Source organism: Amblyomma maculatum, chromosome 11 (assembly GCF_055883805.1).
Source record: "Amblyomma maculatum isolate TAMU_Amacu chromosome 11, ASM5588380v1, whole genome shotgun sequence".
Taxonomy (NCBI): domain Eukaryota; kingdom Metazoa; phylum Arthropoda; class Arachnida; order Ixodida; family Ixodidae; genus Amblyomma; species Amblyomma maculatum.
Genome location: NC_139354.1, coordinates 29,114,114 through 29,134,089, shown reverse-complemented (window position 1 = coordinate 29,134,089; position 19,976 = coordinate 29,114,114).

Here is a 19,976-nt window from a genome sequence, read left to right as displayed (position 1 = left end):
ATCGTTTCCTGCCATGAAATTCTAGCTGAATTATCTCTCGGAAGTTTAAAAAACGCGTTTTTTATATTAGCGTCTGGACACAACGAGCAATGCAATGTAAATAAAAACTGAGACTGATGAAAAGAATCCACAGGAGTTGCCCTTTGAGAGAAATTTAAGAGACCCTTTAACTTTGTAGGATGTTAGCGCACGTTACGGCCCCCAGGCGGCCAAAATTATTTCGCTGTTGTAGGAGAAAATTCGAAATGGTGTGGGTGGCTGACCCTTTAAAGGGCGGAACTTCAACAGAACTTGAGGACAACACATCGAGCTGCGCAGAAATGGGTGAGAAGGTGGGGCAAAAGGGCAAAGAGAGGGTAAGACGATAGTTCGGGGAACAAAAGGAAAGTAATGATATTCTAGTCGAAATAAAAAAATCCATAATCCATGTAGAGGGAAGGCAAGGAAACGATTGGTAGTTAAAGGCATAGGAATGGAATCTCAGAAAACGCAAGCGTGTAGGAAAGGGCTGCAGAAAGGCCAGTAGTACGATGAAATTGGGAATTTTGCAAAGATACAGTGGTAGCAGTTTCAATAAGTGAGTTAAATTTTCTAAACAGATATATTATAAACATTATTAAGATATTGGAGAGCCTGCAGTCTTGCAGTGCGCGTTGTAAGGCTGAAGATTATAACATAGTCAAGAAGAATTGGTGATTTGTTTTCCACTTGAAATAAAGTGATGAGGTAACTGGATTTAAAAGCAAACTTGGAAAGCATTTGAAGAACCCTTCAAGAGTCCAAGAACTTTCCTGCCTGTTCCTCCAGTCTGCAAATGCCAGTTAGCTTGAGCTGATTTCCGGCGCGTGGGACCAGAAGAGAGGTTTCGAGCAAGGGGCAAAGGATGTGGTAACGCAGATTGAGTGCTGACTGGAATAGCGAGGGCGTTTATTTCTTTATTGTTATTCAATTTCCATCGCTAGCAGTTTCGCGTCATTAGCGAGGTAAGGTTACCTTGACACATGATAAGTACACTAAGTTGTGTTGTGTTTTATTGAAGCCGATGAGATCGTAAACGGCATGCCTCTATACGGAGGAATAGTGTGTTTGTAATGAGTAGTGTTCTTATTTTCCTCGAATATATAATTATGGTTGGAGACACCTGTGATAACGTGGGTGATATATGGCATGTTTGAGTCGATAGGAAAATTAGAATGCATTATGCATCCTGCATGCATGATGCAAGACATGATGGACATTACCTTGTTTGTGCCTTGGTGTATACTTGAATGGTGTTGGTACTCGTATATTGATTAGAGAAGCTGCGAATGCCTCTCAAATCAGTCCCTTCAACCAATGACCTTGTATGAATGGTGAGCGGCTTTTGGGTCGGAGGGCAGCTGACTTTCAGGTTTCTTCAATTCGTTTGCAGAGCGCTAAACACGGAAAGAACCGATTCTTCTACCGAAGGGAGCAGTGGCACGATTAGTGCAGGGAGCCTGGGCGAAATTTACCCAAGAAACTGCTGCGGAGGGAGATGGTGTGAGTAATATGATTCTATGTTCGTCTGGGCGCTCTGAAGATGCGATAGGTGGCAACGTAAGTATCGAGTGCCATCTCTGAGAAAAAGTAAGCAGGATGCAAGATTTCTAACATAGCTAGGGAGTGGAACACTTTTGACATGTCTCATACTGTTGCAAAAAAATGTATAAAGAGTGCTGAATCTTCGTACTTATCTCGGGAGCTTTTGTTGGCACAATAGGACTGAGAAGCATGATTCACTACTGAGTTACCTTTAGCAAGAACGGTACACGTGCCTGCCAAGCACGGACGAAAATTTCGAAGAAAGGATATGAAGACTGTATATGCTGCTCGGATGTCAAAGCTAAAGCGCTAATAGCTAATCAAAAGAAACAGAGAAACAAAAATGACAAAGTAGTGGCTTGCAGTAATGGGGGAGGGTGGGTGAGCTATCGGGAAGGCTGTTCTACCAGAATAGACAGGCAGTGGAGCGGATTTCCTTGGCGTAAGCACCTTCCATACGAACGTAACTATACAGGCAGCATCGTTATGAAGCCCTGCTGTCTAATTAGGTAGTAATGTAATTGAGCAGTAGTGAAAATTGGGAAGAGGGGACTGAAATACGGGGGGGGGGGGAATAATTTGGGGCCACTTTTCACCTGTAGGGGACTGGTTGGTTGGTTTGTGGGGTTTAACGTCCCAAAGCAACTCAGGCTATGAGAGACGCCGTAGTGGAGGACTCCGGAAATTTCGACCACCTGGGGTTCTTTAACGTGCACTGACATCGCACAGCACACGGGCGCCTTGCTTTTTGCCTCCATTGAAAAGCTGCCGCCGAGGCCGGGATTCGATCCCGCGTCCTTGGGAACAGTAGTCGAGCGCCGTAACCACTGCGCCACCCCGGCGGGATTGTAGGGGACTATAGAACGGACAGCATTGTTGGCTTAGTGAGCACTAATGTATTGGTCGTGCTTGCAGGGGTGTAAATGCTTCGCCAATGGTGCCATTTTGTGCCAATCTCACCTTTTTCGCTAACTGTGCCTAAACAATTGACCATCCCAAGTGTAAAGCAAAATGCAGCCGAGTATTATTTCAGTTGTGCACATTGGACGCACGCTGCCAAATGTTCAGTTGTATCCACAGTCAAGATGGTTTAGTTCAGTCGTGCTGTTGGCATGAAAGCTCTTATCGCCACGGCTTCCACGAAAGGCTGGAGGCACGAGCCTTTCTGATTTGAAGGTATTAGGAGATAATCGATTTCATTACTGTTTGAAGTAGTGGTCCATATTTGTATATATTTTATTCGTGTACTCAGTGCACGTTATAGGACCCCAGGTGGTTCAAATTTCCGAAACCCTTCACTACGGCGTCGCTGAAAGCCTGAGTCACTTTCAGACGTCAAATCCGGCAAACGAAACCATCCAACAAAAATCTCGAACCATTTTGGCCCTAAATAATTCCGACCAGTTGGATGCAAATTCAATTATCATACAGTTTTCGGACCAAAGTAATGTATTTATTTCAACACCGTTAATTCGGCACATTTAATAATTTCAACTAGAAGCGCGGTTCAAGTCAATGCCCATGTAAGTCTACGGCGTCGTTGCTCGTTAATTTGGGTATCGGTGGGCTCGCTCTCGTTGTTTTGGAAGAGGGATCACATTGATGTACGACACGCGCTTCCAGAAATCACCGAGATAGGCCTCAGTGAACTCGAATGGCTTGTAACCGTCGTGCCCACGAACAATGCGCTATGGGAGGTATAACAACGATCAAATGTTCAACATTTCTGAAATGAAGCTCAAGCACGTAGTTTTGGACACGCTTTTACTTCAATGTTCGCGCAATTGGGCGCGAACATTGGACACACTTTATCGCTCCATTGTTCTTTTATTTTTGGTTTACGATGTCATTGCCCTGTTCTAACAAAGACGCATAGGTCCCTCGCGTGCATCCACACTCTGCTTCCAGCTGGTCAGGCACAGTTTCACCACACTGCACTCTTCGCCTCAATACTTCAATGCTTTTGCGGTAAAGCATCCTTAAAATGTGTGATTGGATCTATCACCTCCATAGAATGTGAAAAAAAAAAACGAAAAAAAAAAAACAATGTGCACAGTTCATAATTCTCTGCAACTACAGGTAAAAAGATGCATTTCTCCAAGGTGACATATTACCGCAGAAAGTAGTCCAGCAAGTGGACGAAGGGTTCTAGGCGATTGGTTGGTTTTGCGGGTAGTATTCATTCCTGTAGAGCTGTTCCGTTTATTGGTGTTCAATCACCGGCATGACGGCGTTTCTTTATCACGACGTTAACAAATCAAAGCCTTCAATCTCTAAAATTTCTATTGTGTTCAGGTATGTGAATTGCACTGCAGCTTCATCTCAACCTCGGCTCAGATATTACTATAATGATGCAGTTTCATTTTCTTTCAGGATTCATATGCGCTTACATGAAGTTGTACTTTTGGTAGATATCCACAACACGTCCTTCTGTGATATATTTCTGGTGCATGTCACCAATAAACTGGTACTGGTACACGACTGGTTTTATTAGAGAGTTTTAGTTTATCGTTTTTTACGTTCCGCTCCCCTCACAGTAAAGCGCTCAGCGTGAGTGGAGCGCTTAATTTGTACCAAAATCGCTTTTATGTGTACGACGACTTTCCCAGCGTAGCGAGGTCTCGTGCTAACCTCTGGAATGAAACTGGAAGCAGGGTTATTTGATGGGTTCGGGTGCTCAAGGCATAACAGATTGAAAAAGTGTAGTCCAAGTGTAAAATTGCCGTGTAGCTGAAAAATAGGCCAAGTAAAAGCTAAAAAATTTGCACACACACACAAAAAAGAATGCGAACATGTGCTCTTTACAACTAGTTCCCATGAATTTTCAATGTATTTCCATTGCCTTCTGAATAACTCCGTTCAACGCCACCAATATTTTCTTCTTAGGCTAAAGTGTACTTTCCTCCTAGGTAAAGTACAAGACGGATGAACGGATGGGACAAGACGGATGAAAGGCACGTGTGTAGGGCCATCAAGAACTTGAGTTCAAAAGACTGTGCGAACTCATCTGAGTTTCATTTCGAGCACTGGCATAAATAAGCATTGATTTCAGTATACTTTTGAGTTAATTCAATGAACCCTTAATTCTTTGGTTAATATAGTAATTAAGCTAATTTTGGATTTGACGTGTTATGTACAGTCGTGGTCAGAAGTCCTGAGCCACAAAAAATGAAGCCGTACGGTGTCATTAAAAAAATGAATTGCCGCGAAATGCTATCAGATAGTTTCTGGCTGTGGTAATAAATCATTTCGAGGCATTTTAAATACCTTCGGCCTTTAATGATGGCGTGACGGGTTCATTTTGTGGCTGAGACGAAAATCCTTTCGCTTCAGGACTTTTGATCACTGCATGCTGCTCTGATAATTGGCGAGGTGTGATACGCACGCAAGCCCTTCACCAATGAGCACCCTGCAAGTGAGCTTTGTTGCCAGGAAATTGCAGCTTTATTTAAGAATATACTTAAAAAAAAGGGGTGCCGGATTGATCAGATCACCGCGCGGTTGTCAGACCTGTCGCCGACAAAACTATACCGATTCTGGGATCTCATTCAAGGGTGATAAGCTGCAACGCGAAAAGTGAGCGGCCGCATAGGCGAGCGAGATCATACAACGGACCCAATTTTCTTAACACGTGTGGTACAAGATCGACGGCAGTGTCACGCGCGCTGCGTGGCCTGCAGATCTCGAGATGCCTGCCTGACGCGGCGAATAATTAAGCCGATCCTCGTAGAGTGCTCCCTTACGCGCATTTGATGATGTTCTTAGCAGAACTAGCTTAAAAAGCACTATGATCAAGCTGTCACAAACTAGGGTTTGTTTATACGTGTGCGCCGATCGAATTTTGTACGTGACCAGAAGCCGAGCTGCGAAGTACGTATTGTTCACTCGTATTTATCCGTAGGTGTTCCGTCCTTTGAGAAGGTTAGTAGAAGGCAGTTGATACCACGACAGAAATCGTACGACAAAAACTGACGAGACTATATATAGACGGCACTTTCAATGCGTTCCGCGGAGATTGGAAATGCATCGATTCTCTGGTGCCGATCACAGGAGCACGAAGTAAATACATGAAACAATGTGCCACTGTGCCGCGGAACGGCTGCAGAATCGTTTTGTCGTTGGTTTTTGTCCTTTTTCGCGGTGCTACGAGCGCTTTGCTAGCGGGTTTCCATAGCGCGAGTAAGGGGCGTCTGCTACTGGACTACAGTAGCCACTGTAACTGGACTTCCTTGGTGCGTTTGCATGGTTTTGCCGCCAGGTGCCGCATGGATTGCTGGAATCGCGAATAGGGCGGTGACCGATGTGCTGGTCTTGTGTATCAATTATCTGGCGTTGTCGGTGATCTCTTCCTGGTCCTTTGGTGTTGGTTGGAAGGGGTTTTGGATCCGTTACCATTCATTCATTCATTCATTCATTCATTCATTCATTCATTCATTCATTCATTCATTCATTCATTCATTCATTCAAGAACCTTTATTTATGAGGATGACCTGAGGCCTAGAGGGGAAGAGGGTAGGTTAGGTGAGGTTGAAGGCGTCAGACTCCAGTTCTGCTTAAAAAGCAATTACTACGAAGCCCGAGGGAAGCCACGACAATCGCTTAGCCGGCATCGGCGACCGTCGCCACTTTGTTTCAAAGAGGGCGCTCCGTTTCGTCCATCCAACGGCTGTTCGACCACAGTGCCTAGAATATACACGGCCGGTCTCGAGGGAGAGAGTACTTCTCTTCTCTTACGGCCTTTCCAATGCACGGCCGGTCTCGAGGGAGAGAGCGCTTCTCTTCTCTTACGGCCTCTCCAATGGGGTCTGTTTCCACCGCCCGCCGCGCCTCGGTGGGGTCGCCACCGCCCCACTGCTGCTCCTCCGCTAGAGCCGTTCACGTGCAAGGGAAACGCGCGCTCGCTCTTAGCTTCGCCCGCGTCAGTTGCAACCGGCAGGTCCTGACATTTCACCCCTTATGGTTTATACAAAGTCCGTCATCATCATCGAACATTCATCGTGCACGAGGAATCAAACACAGTCAACAATCCGCTCACGCGCGCGCTCCTTCGTCAGTGCGGCCGTGCACGGTCGAATGAAGCTTCGGGTACACTTCAACATTTTTTACCCCTAAGTTCTGTACAAAAATAAATTTACCAGTCTATGCAATCTGCCTTTGAATGTTTTAAGCAGGTGTAGCGCGACCTGACGTGTGTGCATGGTGAACTGTAGGGTGGAGATTCTGTCAACCGCTACCGTTTTCGTTTAGATCAGAAGAGGCACCGGCAAAAATTCATGGCGCGTCTCAGATTCAGAGTAAAGAACAAAAATTTACGTATATAATAAAAATTTCACTTGTCTTGTGGAGTAGGCTGTTCTAGCTTTGTTCAAAGCATATCAGTCGGTTGAAACACCGAAGATGTACATGTAGTCTCGCGACTACTTTTAATCAAGGAAATGGGCATAAACAGTTAAGCAGAATCGAAAAGAGCGGCAAACAATAAAAAAAAATTATCCTTCAAAGTTACACATTGCACTATATATTCATAAATACATCAAAATGCGACCTGCGTCTAGAAAATTCAGTCTCAAAATCTTCCTGCACGGCTTGTGCACATAAGGAGTTGGCCTCTCTGTCTTCTCTGTCACTTTCTTGGTATAATTAAGTGAGAAGAAGAATTCTGAGAAATTTTTTCAAATATCACAGCGGACCTGATAACATAGCTGTTGTCAATTTCTTTCGGGAAACTCAGTGTTGAGTTCTGAAATGCTGACTGAATCAAGATCTTCAGTACTTCGAGAACATTCGTGTGTAGTAGGTGCACGGCAGCTTTTCAAAAAAAAAAAAAAAGCTTGTCCAATAGGGCAACAAGCTCTGATTTCGGATAATGCAGTCCACTAGAACATTGTCCTCGTAGAAGAGCGTACTACATGGGGCTGCTTCTTTCACTAGTTTCAAGAAGAATAGCGCAAGCGTCACACCCGAAGTTGAATAACTAAACGATATATCCAGCGACGTAAGGTGAGCCGGAATAAGTTTCACCTGGCTCCGACCCAGTGACCTTGAAACCGGGCCAAGACAAGCGCACCACGTCCACCACCAAAATACTAACAATGTATATAAATGTGAATGGGTTCATAGCAAAAGAAAGGCGCAGTGAATATGTGACAGTGGGAAATGGGATGGTAGGAGATGCCATCACTTCCTTCAGTGCCTTGATTTTGCTCTCAGATGAAACGTCCGTCTTGACAATGTAGTCATGTGCCGCTAGCTGTTACGGCCCTCGCATCTAGCATATGTCATTCCCTTCCGCACATTAACCTTACTTTCCCGAAGACAGCCTCAATGGGTCGCTATATAAGGCTTGAAATGAGTCTTCAGTGAGAGTGTCCTTCTTTAACGCTTTAGAAGTTTCTTGCATACTTTCGATACAGCAGGTGAACTCATTTGTAAGTCACTGCATCGAGTATCACCTTCATCATTTACTGGCCTCTTTTTACCACTCGAGCACTAGTGGTGTCATGAATATCAAACCATGTTTTGTTTTCATAATAAGCATAATATCATGTAAAAATTTCATTAAAACTGTTTATTTCCAAAATTAAAATAATGTTTATAATACCACACATTGCGTAATATATGCATTGTAATAACATTTAAAACTCAACCCTACAACGTTTTCTTTGACTGTTATACTAATACTTTATATCATGCAAGCATTTTGCAATTTACATTACATTTTTGTGAAATTATTTTCATCTTCGCTGCTACATCAATGGTTTCGCATCTAGCGCTGAAAGACGGTTTTGCTGTTGCAAACGAGTTGCTGTTACGTTAGCCTTGAAGAAGCTTCGATGTGATCACTGCTCAATCAGTTTTCTTTTTGTTCCTATTCTTGTACAGGCTTGGGGAAAATTTGGATTAAAATGGACAAACGTAGCTACCGTGCCGCAATGGATACCATGCTTGCCGAACGTTTGCTGAACGACAGTGTTTTTATATCCGTTCACGTGTGGTACGTTGACGACATGCCGCTGCAGCATCTACCTTCTGTGCTCTTTAATTTCGGGGCTGCACTCACCACGAAACTCGCGAGCGACAGCGCGAAACCAGGCAAAAGCAACCCGCCGCCGCTGAAGCAGACGCGGAGCGAACAGTGAGCAGGTCGCGCCCCTTGCGGTGGCGGAGAGCGTAACTCAAGGAGCAAAGTTCCCATTGTTCCCGCGGCGATTGAGAAGGCCGTAAGAAAGAGCGCGCGCTCTCTCCCTCGAGACCGGCCGTGTCCAATGGGGTCTGTTTCCACCGCCCGCCGCGCCTCGGTGGGGTCGCCACCGCCCCACTGCTGCTCCTCCGCTACAGCCGTTCACGCGCAAGGGAAACGCGCGCTCGCTTTTAGCTTCGCCCGCGTCAGTTGCAACCGGCAGGTCCTGACATTTCGCCCCTTATGGTTTATACAAAGTCCGTCATCAACATCGAACATTTATCGTGTACGAGGAATAAAATGCAGTCAATAATCCGCTCACGCGCGCGCTCCTTTGTCAGTGCGGCCGTGCACGGTCGAATGAAGCTTCGGGTACACTTCAACATTTTTTACCCCTAAGTTTTGTACAAAAACAAATTTACCAGGCTATGCAATCTGCCTTTGAATGCTTTAAGTAGGTGTAGTGCGACCTGACGTGAGTGCATGGTGAACTGTTGGGTGGAGATTCTGTCAACCGCTACCGTTTTCGTTTAGATCAGAAGAGGCACCGGTAAAAATTCATGGCGCGTCTCAGATTCAGAGCAAATAACAAAAATTTACTGATATAGTAAAAATTTCACTTGTCTAGTGGAGTGGGCTGTTCTAGCTTCGTTCAAAACATATCAGTCGGTTGAAAGACCGAAAATGTATATGTAGTCTCGCGACTACTTTTAATCAAGGAAATGGGCATAAACAGTTAAGCAGAATCGAAAAGAGCAGCAAACAATAAAAAAATTGTCCTTCAAAGTTACACATTGCACTATATATTCATCAAAGTGCGACCTGCGTCTAGAAAATTCAGACTCAAAATCTTCCTGCACGGCTTGTGCACATAAGGAGTTGGCCTCTTGGTCTTCTCTGTCGCTTTCCTGGTATAATTATTGAGAAGAAGAATTCTGAGAAATTTTTCAAATATCAAAGAAGCGGACCTAATAACATAACTGTTGTCAATTCCTTTCGGGCAACTCAGTGTTGAGTGCTGAAATGCTGACTGAATCAGGATCTTAAGTATATCGAGAACATTTGTGTGTAGTAGGTGCACGGCAGCTTTTTCGAAAAAAAAAAAGTTTGTCCAATAGGGCAACAAGCTCTGGTTTCGAATAATGCAGTCCACGAGAACATTGTCCTCGTAGAAGAGCGTACTACATGGGGCTGCTTCTTTCGCTAGTTTCAAGAATAGCGCAAGCGTCACACCCGAAGTTGATTAAGTAAACGATATATCCAGCGACGTAAGGTGAACCGGAATATGTGACAGTGGGAAATGGGATGATAGGAGATGCCATCACTTCCTTCAGTGCCTCGATTTTGCTCTCAGATCAAACGTCCGTCTTGACAATGTAGTCATGTGCCGCTAGCTGTTACTGCCCTCGCATCTAGCATATGTCATTCCCTTCCGCACCTTAACCTTACTTTCCCGAAGAGAGCCTCAATGGGTCGCTATATAAGGCTTTAAATGAGTCTTCAGTGAGAGTGTCCTTCTTTAACGCTTTAGAAGTTTCTTGCATACTTTCGATATAGCAGGTGAGCTCATTTGTAAGTCACTGCATCAAGTTTCACTTTCATCATTTATTGGCCTTTTTTACCACTTCGAGCACAAGTGGTGTCATGAATATCAAACCATTTTTTGTTTTCATAATAAGCATAATATAATGTAAAAATTTCATTAAAACAATGTTTATTTGCAAAATTAAAATAATGTTTATAATACCACACGTGACACATTGCATAGTATATGAATTGTAATAACATTTAAAACCCAACCCTACAATGTTTACTTTGACTGTTATACTAATACTTTATATCATGCAAGCATTTTGCAATTTACATTACATTTTTATGAAATTATTTTCATCTTCGGTGCTACATGAATGGTTTCGCATCTAGCGCTGAAAGACGGTTTTGCTGTTGCAGACAAGTTGCTGTTATGTTAGCCTTGAAGAAGCTTCGATGTTATCACTGCTCATTCAGTTTTCTTTTTGTTCCTATTCTTGTACAGGCTTGGGGAAAATTCGGATTAAAATGGACAAAAGTAGCTACCGTGCCGCAATGTATGCCATGCTTGTCGAACGTTTGCTGAACGACAGTGTTTTTTATATCCGTTCACGTGTGGTACGTTGACGACATGCCGCTGCAGCATCTACATTCTGTGCTCTTTAATTTCGGGGCTGCACTCACCACGAAACTCCCGAGCGACAGCGCGAAACCAGGCAAAAGCCACCCGCCGCCGCTGAAGCAGACGCGGAGCGAACAGTGAGCAGGTCGCGCCCCTTGCGGTGGCGGAGAGCGTAACTCAAGGAGAAAAGTTCCCATTGTTCCCGCGGCGATTGAGGAGAGCGCGCGCTCTCTCCCTCGAGACCGGCCATGGAATATACTGGCTAGTGTGACGAGCGCCCGCGCTTCCCTATGGGCGAGGATGGCGCTATTTGCAATGAAAACCAATCGTTAGCGGCAGGTAGCGCTGCTTGTTGGGAGGGTACCACCTGAGCAGACGACGCAGTTTTCTCGCTTCAGAATATGGCAATCTGTTGGTGTTGTGCGTGCGTGTTAAACCTGCTTCTGCGCGTCGTTTGCTTTCACGAAGGTGCAGCAGTTTATTTACGGTGTAGGTGTTTGCTCATGCGAGTCGTTCCGCACTTCTACCTGCTCGGCGACGATTGCATCGGTTTTTTTTTTCGCGTTTTGTGCGCGCGTTGTGTGCTCGCCTGTATCCCTTCTTTTTTTTACTGTGTCGCCAGTGGTGAAGCGCGGTTCCCGATTGTTGTTTCCCCAGTGTCGCTCACTAAACTGTAGAGAAAAATGCCAAAGAGAAAGCGGTGGTGCACAGAGAAGACTTGCTTTTTTGGCAAACGGGGCTACCGCTAGAACAAGGAGCGTACGTATTACTGCGCTATCTGATGCTACGTAAGTACGCATTCTGTACAATTAGAACGAAGCATCGATAGAAATGACGGAAGATAAACGGCAACTGCTTTTGTCGGCGAGAAACATTTTTAGAGCATGCAGTTATATTCACAAGGATGGAAACTTGGGCGAGTCGGTAACGGTGCTCCATGACAGTGTGTAGCACAAACAGTGTACACAATCAGGCGCTACAGACAGCACCTGTGTTTTGTACCTTTGCTGTGTCCCTCGATTGTCCTATTGCGCTACACATATGTCATATGGATGCGGTTATATATTAGGCGCATGTTTCACCGTACGCGCGGCATTACCAACAAGCTTCCTCGCGATGAACCGGCCACGTCTCGTGCATATTTGTATCTGAGAAAGAAAAAAAAACTTCGTCAGCTTCTTCATTCAAAAGATGGTGACTTCGGCAAAACTTTGTGTGCAATCACAGGGTGCGATGTACCTTAGCCGCTGTAAGTAAAGGTTCCTCGTTTGTGCTCTGCTGTTCATGCAATTATGCCACGTGCGTGTGTTTGTTATTACATATACATAAGAGGAGTGTTGCGTGACTTTGTTTCCTGTGTTGTTCGCATATGCAATATATAGATAAAACCGCGCGTACGTGTTTGTCAGCAAGTGTACAGTGCGCAGAAAGAACCATATGTCAATAAAAATGAAGCATTTCACTTTGTTCCAGAGATTACAAATATATTTTATATCAATAAATGCCTATGCTTTAATTGTTGTTAGAATAGAAATTCTGGGTTTCCCTTTGTGAGCACGGGATGTCCGGGACTAAGATACTCAAACTTCGCAGAAGCCTTCGCAAGCAAGAAGCGTTAAATACGTGCGCCGCTTCCAGTCCAAGACAAAACGCACACCCTGAAACTTGTAGTCAGCGGCTTCAGTTATAGTTGAGGTCTGTTGCGACCTAATGAGAGCTGAAATGCAGTGCAAGCAGCCCTCTTGCCGAAGATGTGAGAGCGCGGAAGACAGCAGACAGCGCGGCTGGTACCCACCCAGTTTGCAGCGCTCCTGGCGGCGGCCGCCGGCATTCATCGCTCATGGTGCCACCCGGGAGGCCTCGGTCGGCACACTAGCCAATATATGCTAGGCGCTATAGTTCGGCTCGGCGTTCGGCAGCACCGCGCACGGAAAATACTTCGACATATTTCATATAAGTTTTCAAATTTCTTCATTCCGATTTTATAAAGTTTTTGTGTATATTGGAGCAAAATACTAGCCTCTTAAATCGAGCAATTTTTAAATTGCGAGCGTTCTCTTACATTTCATTGTTTCTGCAGGCTGCGCAAGCCACGCGCTAGAGATATTTGTCTTCTTTTAGTATCGTCATTACCTTGTTAACTTTTCAAAAATAATTCTGAAGTGTCCGCAACTTGATTCCGATAATTTTGAAGCTAATTATTTCAAATTAAACCGTTAGTGTTTTGTTGAGTTGTTACTAATTTTCTAAGGTAAACATCTGCCTGGCAGCGTAGCCCTGAAAGCCAACTTCGGATAGGTATTCGAAAAGGCGCACGGAGCGGCACAGAACCGTCGCGTGGCTCGGCCGCTCGGAATCCCTCGTGCTTGGGTGGAGTGAACGACGTTAAAACAGAAGCTTGGGCATGCTGGTATTCCATTGTGTAGAACAGCGCGAAAAAAACGACAGGGACGAAGGAAGACAACAAGACGAGCGCTGTCTTGTTGTCTTCCTTCGTCCCTGTCGTTTTTTTTTTTTTTTCGCGCTGTTCTACACTCGGGTGGAGCCCAGGCAAAAGAATATTAAGGCGAAATTCTTTAATGGCTCATGCTGTCGTGGACAAAGTGTGCCCCGCTTTTGCGGCGTTCTGATTGGCCGAGGCGGGATGCGCCTCTGCCATTTGCAAAACCACACTTGAACGCGCGCCAAGGAACGCCACACGACAGGAGCGATGGTGTACCGTCCAAACTCACACTTCCCGGAGAAAGTGTGATAGATACTGCGCCTTTCCTTTCCTGTAAACCAATTACATTAGGGCGAAAGCCTTTAAGGGCTCATACTGTTGTGGACAAAGTGCGTCCCGCTTTTGCGGCGGCTGTCGCATGGCGTTCCTTGGCGCACGTTCAGTTGTAGCAGACGGCAGGAACGCTAGACAACATGAGACTTCTGGCGCAGTATTTGTCACACTTTCTCCGACAAGTGGGCGTTTGGATTGTACGCCATCGCTCCTGTCACGTGGCGTTCCTTGGCGCGCGTTCAAGTGTGGGATTGCAAATGACAGGAACGCTAGACAAGATGAGACCTCAGGCTTTCGCCTTTCATTTTTGAGTCGCTAAGTCTCTCTTAATTTTTTTCTCGTGTTGGTCGGGCTGGGCCGGACACCTCGATCCCGAACTCATGCAACTTTTGTGAAGGCGGAGATGCAGCCCTGGTAAGCGCTAACCGCATATGAGTCGCGCGGCGGCACGATGCGCGGTGGGCTGAGGGCCGCCAAAGCATTGCCGCGCGTCGCTGTCGCCCAGGTTCTGGGTTTTTAGAAAATTTCGCGTGTCGCCCGGAATCAGCTCGCGAGGCAGCCAATCGCAAAGGGATTTGGGGTACTCACCTTCCGTTCTCTTCTTTTTTTGCGTGCGAAGTTTGCTTTCCTAGTCCGGTATGAGCGAAGAACCTGCAGACGCTCATTTCGTCTGATCCTTGCATGAAGGGATGCATGCTGGGTAATTCGCCATGATGTTAATTGTCATTGGCAGCAGACGACGCAGCACGGCACTGCCACTCAGCCTCGTCCATGGTCGCGAGTGCCTGCAGACGATGCTGGCGCGATGGGGCAGGTAGACTTCGGGTTCTTCACGATTCCAAAAATAGGTCTTAGATTTCTGTCTGCAGACCGTGTCCGCAGACCGCGTCCACAAAATCGTGTCCGCAATAGTTGCGGGTAATTGAGAAGTGGTAGAGGTTAATGAGTGGTGTCAATCGATAGAGGCTGACGTAATGTTGCTACAGAAATAATAATTACGCCAATAAGTTAATTAGCTAATTAATTAGAATAACTGGTTCACAGCAAAGGAAAGGTGCAGTATCTGCCACACTTGTTCGGAGGTGGTGAAGGGTGGCTGATCCTGCAGTCCTGATGGGGCTGGGGCAAGCGGTTGGTTGGTTGGTTCATAGGAAGGGAAAGGCGCAGTATCTGTCACACTTGCTCTGTGGACACCTGAACCGCGCCGTAAGGGAAGGGATGAAGGTGGGAGTGAAAGTGGATAGAGAGAAAGGGGGGCCGTAGTGGAGGGCTCCGGAGTAATTTCGACCACCTGGGGATCTTTAACGTGCGCTGACATCGCACAGCACACGGACGCCACTTCGTTTCGCCTCCATCGAAACGCAGCCGCCGAGGCCGGGATTCGATCCCGGGAGCTCCGGCACAGTAGTCGGGCGTCTTACCACTGCACCACCCCGGCGGGGCAGGGGCAAGCGGCGCTGACCTACTTTTATCTGTTGTATTCCTTCATTGCACCCGCCACCGCTTGGGTGGTGGATGACGGCTGTAGCAGCGCGCGTCTTTCTCTCCGTCTTCTTTTTCTTTCTTCTCTACCTTCTCTCTTCTGTCCGCACGAGGCAGTGGAGGCGAAACGAAGAGGCGTCCGTGTGCTGTGCTACAGTGCCTAGAATATACTGTCAGTATATTCTAAGCACTATAGCTGTGCGATGTCAGCGCACGTTAAAGATCCCCAGGTGGTCGAAATTACTCCGTAGCCCTCCACTACGGCTCCTCTTTCTCTCTTTCCACTTTCACTTCCATCTTCCTCCCTTCCCTTACGGCGCGGTTGCGGTGTCCACAGAAGACAAGTGAGACAGTTACCATGCCTTTCCCTTCCTATAAATAAATCAGAGGCAGTGGAGGTGGCTAAGGGTGGCTGTTCCTGGCCTTACGGGGCTGGTACGGTAGGTCAACGCCGGCCGCTTGCGGCGGGGGTGAGCCAGCCACCGAATTTTTATCTGTTGTAGGCTGTCATTGCACGCCGCCACCGCTTAGGTGGTGGACGACGGCCGTTCAGGCGCGCGTCTTTCTTTCCCTCATCTTTTTCTTTCTTCTCTACTTTCTCCTGTCCGCACGAGGCAGTGGAGGTGGCTCAGCTACAGAGCCAGTAGCAGGCCCATGCATTTTTTTCGCCTTCTTCCTAACAGTCACAACACAACACACAGCTACAGAACCAGTACCAGGCCCGTGCATTTTCTTTTCCTTCTTCCTATAGCCACAAAAACAACACTTGTTCTGTGGACACCTGAACCGTGCGCAAGGGAAGGGAGGAAGGTGGGAGTGAAAGCAGAAAGAAAGAAACGGGTGCCGTAGCGGATATGACGTGAAGGATGTGACGTCACACAACCGGAAGTAGAGCCGAAAAAAGGGCATAGGAAGGGATTGGCGCGCAATTTGAAAGTACCAAAGACTAAAATGGGCAAACAAGAAGTGAATTAAGCTACTAGAAGCAACCAGAAGCAACCAACAGTAGCAGCCGTGCTTTCTGCAGTGATCTTTAATTTTTGCTTTATTTTTTTGATAGCATTTGAATGAAGATAGTCCTAGCTGTCCCTATCCGATGACATCGAGGGCGACTAACCGACATCACAATATGTTTACGTGGGGCCGTACGGGACAGCGATTGACATTCGCCCATCTCGGGAGAATGGCAGATGGTGCGCGCGGCGCGGCTGCACGTCTGTGTCGTCATCATGTGACGTCACCAAAGGCAATGCTCTTCGGGCCCCGTGCGGAAGTTTCAATTTCTATTCAAGTTTTTTGCTTATTTAAGATTATTGCCTTCGTATTTTAAAAAAATGCAATGGTATACTTTGATGACCAAGCCTTCAGCAATATAAATCAATGATTAATCGAGTACGATCGACAAATTGCCGGAGTTGATCGCTTAAAGAAAACAATATCTATACATGAAGATGAAATAAAGAAACGGCAGATTGTCTGGCGCCTCCATTCCGTAAAATAGTTACGTCTGTCCAGATTTCTCTGACTAAGAAGTCAATAATTTTTTTTCTCACTTTCACAAAGAAGGCGTGCCATCTGGGGACGCGGATCTTTATTTTAGTCCGTAGACGAATCTGTCTGTAAAGTAAATTTATGGTGATGGCATACGCTTTCGGAACGAAGGCTGAAATATTTGGAGGCGGCGGGCTGCGTCACACAGGTCTGCGGGCCGCATGAGGCCCCCTGAATGAGCGAAACTCGTCACTTTCTTATGTTCCTAATACTATGCCACCAGAACTTCTAGATCAGGCCATTTGGGAAAGTCATTGTTTCTCGACATGCAGGCATGCCTTGTTAGCTCTGCTTACAAGGCACGAAAAAGAAAGCTGCTGCAAGAAAAACGGAAAAGGAGCATTAATGCAGTTGCACGCATTTAAGCTTGCATTATAATAAGTGCTTCAAGTTCAGCTTCAGTCGAGTGTGCATAAGCAATTAAGAATACGTTATTTAAATGAAGCTGACATTATTGAAGTTTATTTTTTTTTCTATGAGCGATAACCAAGTACTACTTATCTGCATTAATAGCTAGTCTACTGACAAGCACTTATCCATTCCCAGTCGGTTGAAAGCTGCTGAACATGGTCTTAGTATAATAGAAGCTGCATGAGGGTATCTTTCAATGCCATTGATGCAATACTGCGAATAGAAACAAGCGTCGTTTGGGAAACTTTTTTTGATAATATATTGAAAAATATAACGTTTGCTCCTGATGCAATAGTACTTTCGCGCTGCTTTTGGCTGGTTTCCTACACAGAAATGAGAACTGTGACTGCTTTTGCTCTGCAGATTATTCTAATTAGAAAGCTCCTCATGCGCTCTAGATAACAGTTTAGAAATTGTAACTAACGAATAAAAGAACGGCGCATTTACACAGGCAGCGGATGATTGAGCAGGCCCAAGCGGCGTATCGTGAAAGCGTCGTCGTTTTCCATACACATCGCAGAGGGGGGGGGGGGGGGGGGGGGGGGGACAAGACGTTAACAACAAAGGGAACGCATGAAGGCTAATTATAATGCATCTGGGGTTCACCCCAGCCCTCGTGTGCTCATTTCCAATTCGTCTTCTGTTCTACTATTACCCTCGAATTCTCGGCCAGATTCTGTCCACTAGTTTTTATCATTCTTCATTGTTCACTCCTCGGCATTTCGCTCCTCGCCTGACCATTGACCAAAACGTGTTGTTAGGTTATAGTAGTGATGGAAAGGTATTGACTTAACCATTACAGATTGAGTTCTCCAAATGTTCCTGTGGTGCACTCTTAGCGTTTTTCTTTTCACAAGACGGCGCCAAAGCGGTTTTTGATACTCAATGTGAACGCCCATTATAAGAGGAAAAACCTTCATTACGTAGACCATGAATTTCTTGGATTAAACGGGGCCCATGGTCGGAATAAGCATTATATCTGGTGGGGGGGGGGGGGGGGGCGGGTTCCGTTCAGTTTATTACCTTGAAATTCCCATGTAGGGGAATTACATAAGGGGTGGGTTCTTATACAAACGGTAAGTATAGTGGTAAACAATTATAGAAAAAAAAATGGCCAGATACAAATTGAAAAAACGAAGGTGTGCAAGTAGTAGCAGCGATTTCGTGGGGAAAGCCGTCCCAGTCTGTGGCTGTTCGGAAGATATGCGTGCTTCTGCTGTCATGTAGGGTGCTTGATTAAGAGATGAAAAAAAAAAAAAAACTTATGATACAGTAAAGGCTGGAAATGCGACATCGACATGAAAATGTTGAAAAACCGGATCCTGCTTTTAGAGATGAAACGCTGTTATACGAGTATGATGCCTATGTCGTTGCAGCATTGAGAGCGGAAGTTGAAATGGACGGTAGTTAACACTAAAACATGCAATTATAGTCCGGCATTCCAGCTATAATATATTTCAATACATAACGTTTTTCGAAATCCAATCATCACGGTTGCCGCTGATGATCTCATGCATCAGGATGCATAAAAATGAGCACATGCAGTGATGACATTCCTCGTGAAAGTCATGACATTCATCAACCTGACGACTAGTCAGTGCACGGTTACGTTGCCTATGCAGCTGCGTCTTGCCCAAGACATGCCCGCGATTTTTCAGACACAGCGCCGACGCCACATTTGCTTCAGAGCAAAGAGATTAATGTTGTCGCGTTAAAACACGTACTCTTGAAGAAATAAGCATCACGAGCTGTGAAATGCTGAATTTACTGTAACATGCGCTGTACACCTTTTCGTTCTTGTATGTTCATCGTAGGTTCTTGTTTCAGCAGTCGTGGCATGTCATGACGTCATGATTTGTTTTGTTATGCACAACGTCTAGGTTCAGGTATTGTTATTTTTGTAATGGATTTTGTTTCTCGTGCTTGTGGTAACTGGTGTCATGATGATCGCTACACTCATTGTATTTGCTTCTTTTGTATGCATGTGCCATATGCAATTTGATTTCCCCAGGGAGGAAGGCCCACGTCTGGCGTTATGCCCTTTGGCCTCCTTCCTGAAGTATATATAAAATGCACTTTGAAATAAATAAATAAATAAATTGACTCAGGCTGCGTGGGTCGCCAGAGTGAAGGGCTCTGATATTTTCGACAACCTGGGATTCTTTATCGTGCAATGACATCGCAAAGTAATCCCCTTTGAGGTGAATATGTAATCGTTACTTTCCGATTTGCTAAATGGCGATGCGGACGCTTTGCTGTCAAGAATGCATAATGATAAATGTAGGTAGGAAACGTGTTGACTTAATTGCAGCAATGGCCTCACAACCGTCATTTGGTTTTCTCGCAGTGGTGAAGATACCGACGTGCCTGTGCCATCTCAATGCCCAAGCGAAGGCACGCAGGGGGCGCCGTCATCGTTAAAGATGGCCCGGTTTCAATTTCAGTGTCCAAAAAGGTTTCGAGGTCCGAAGAGGTTCAGGTTCCAGGAGATGATCACGTGCACAAAAAGGGTCCGGTTCCTGAAGATCACATGCCCGCCGTCGATCAGGCACTCGAAGAAGCACAGGCTCCTGGAGAGGCGCAGGCTCCTGGAGAGGCGCAGGCTCCTGAAGAGGCGCAGGCTCCCGAAGATGCACAGGCTCCCGATGATGCACAGGTGCCCGAAGATGCTCCCCTGCCTATTGCCGGAGATTATCTACAAGTCGCGCAGTTGTCCGACAATGAGACATCTGAGGTAGAGTCTCTGGTATCGAAGGAGCTCCGCGGCATTTCCCAAATACGCTGGACTAGATGTTGACCACCTCAGGCAATGCAAGCACTGGAAGGGTCATTTGTGCCACATCGCAAACTGAATTGAAAGC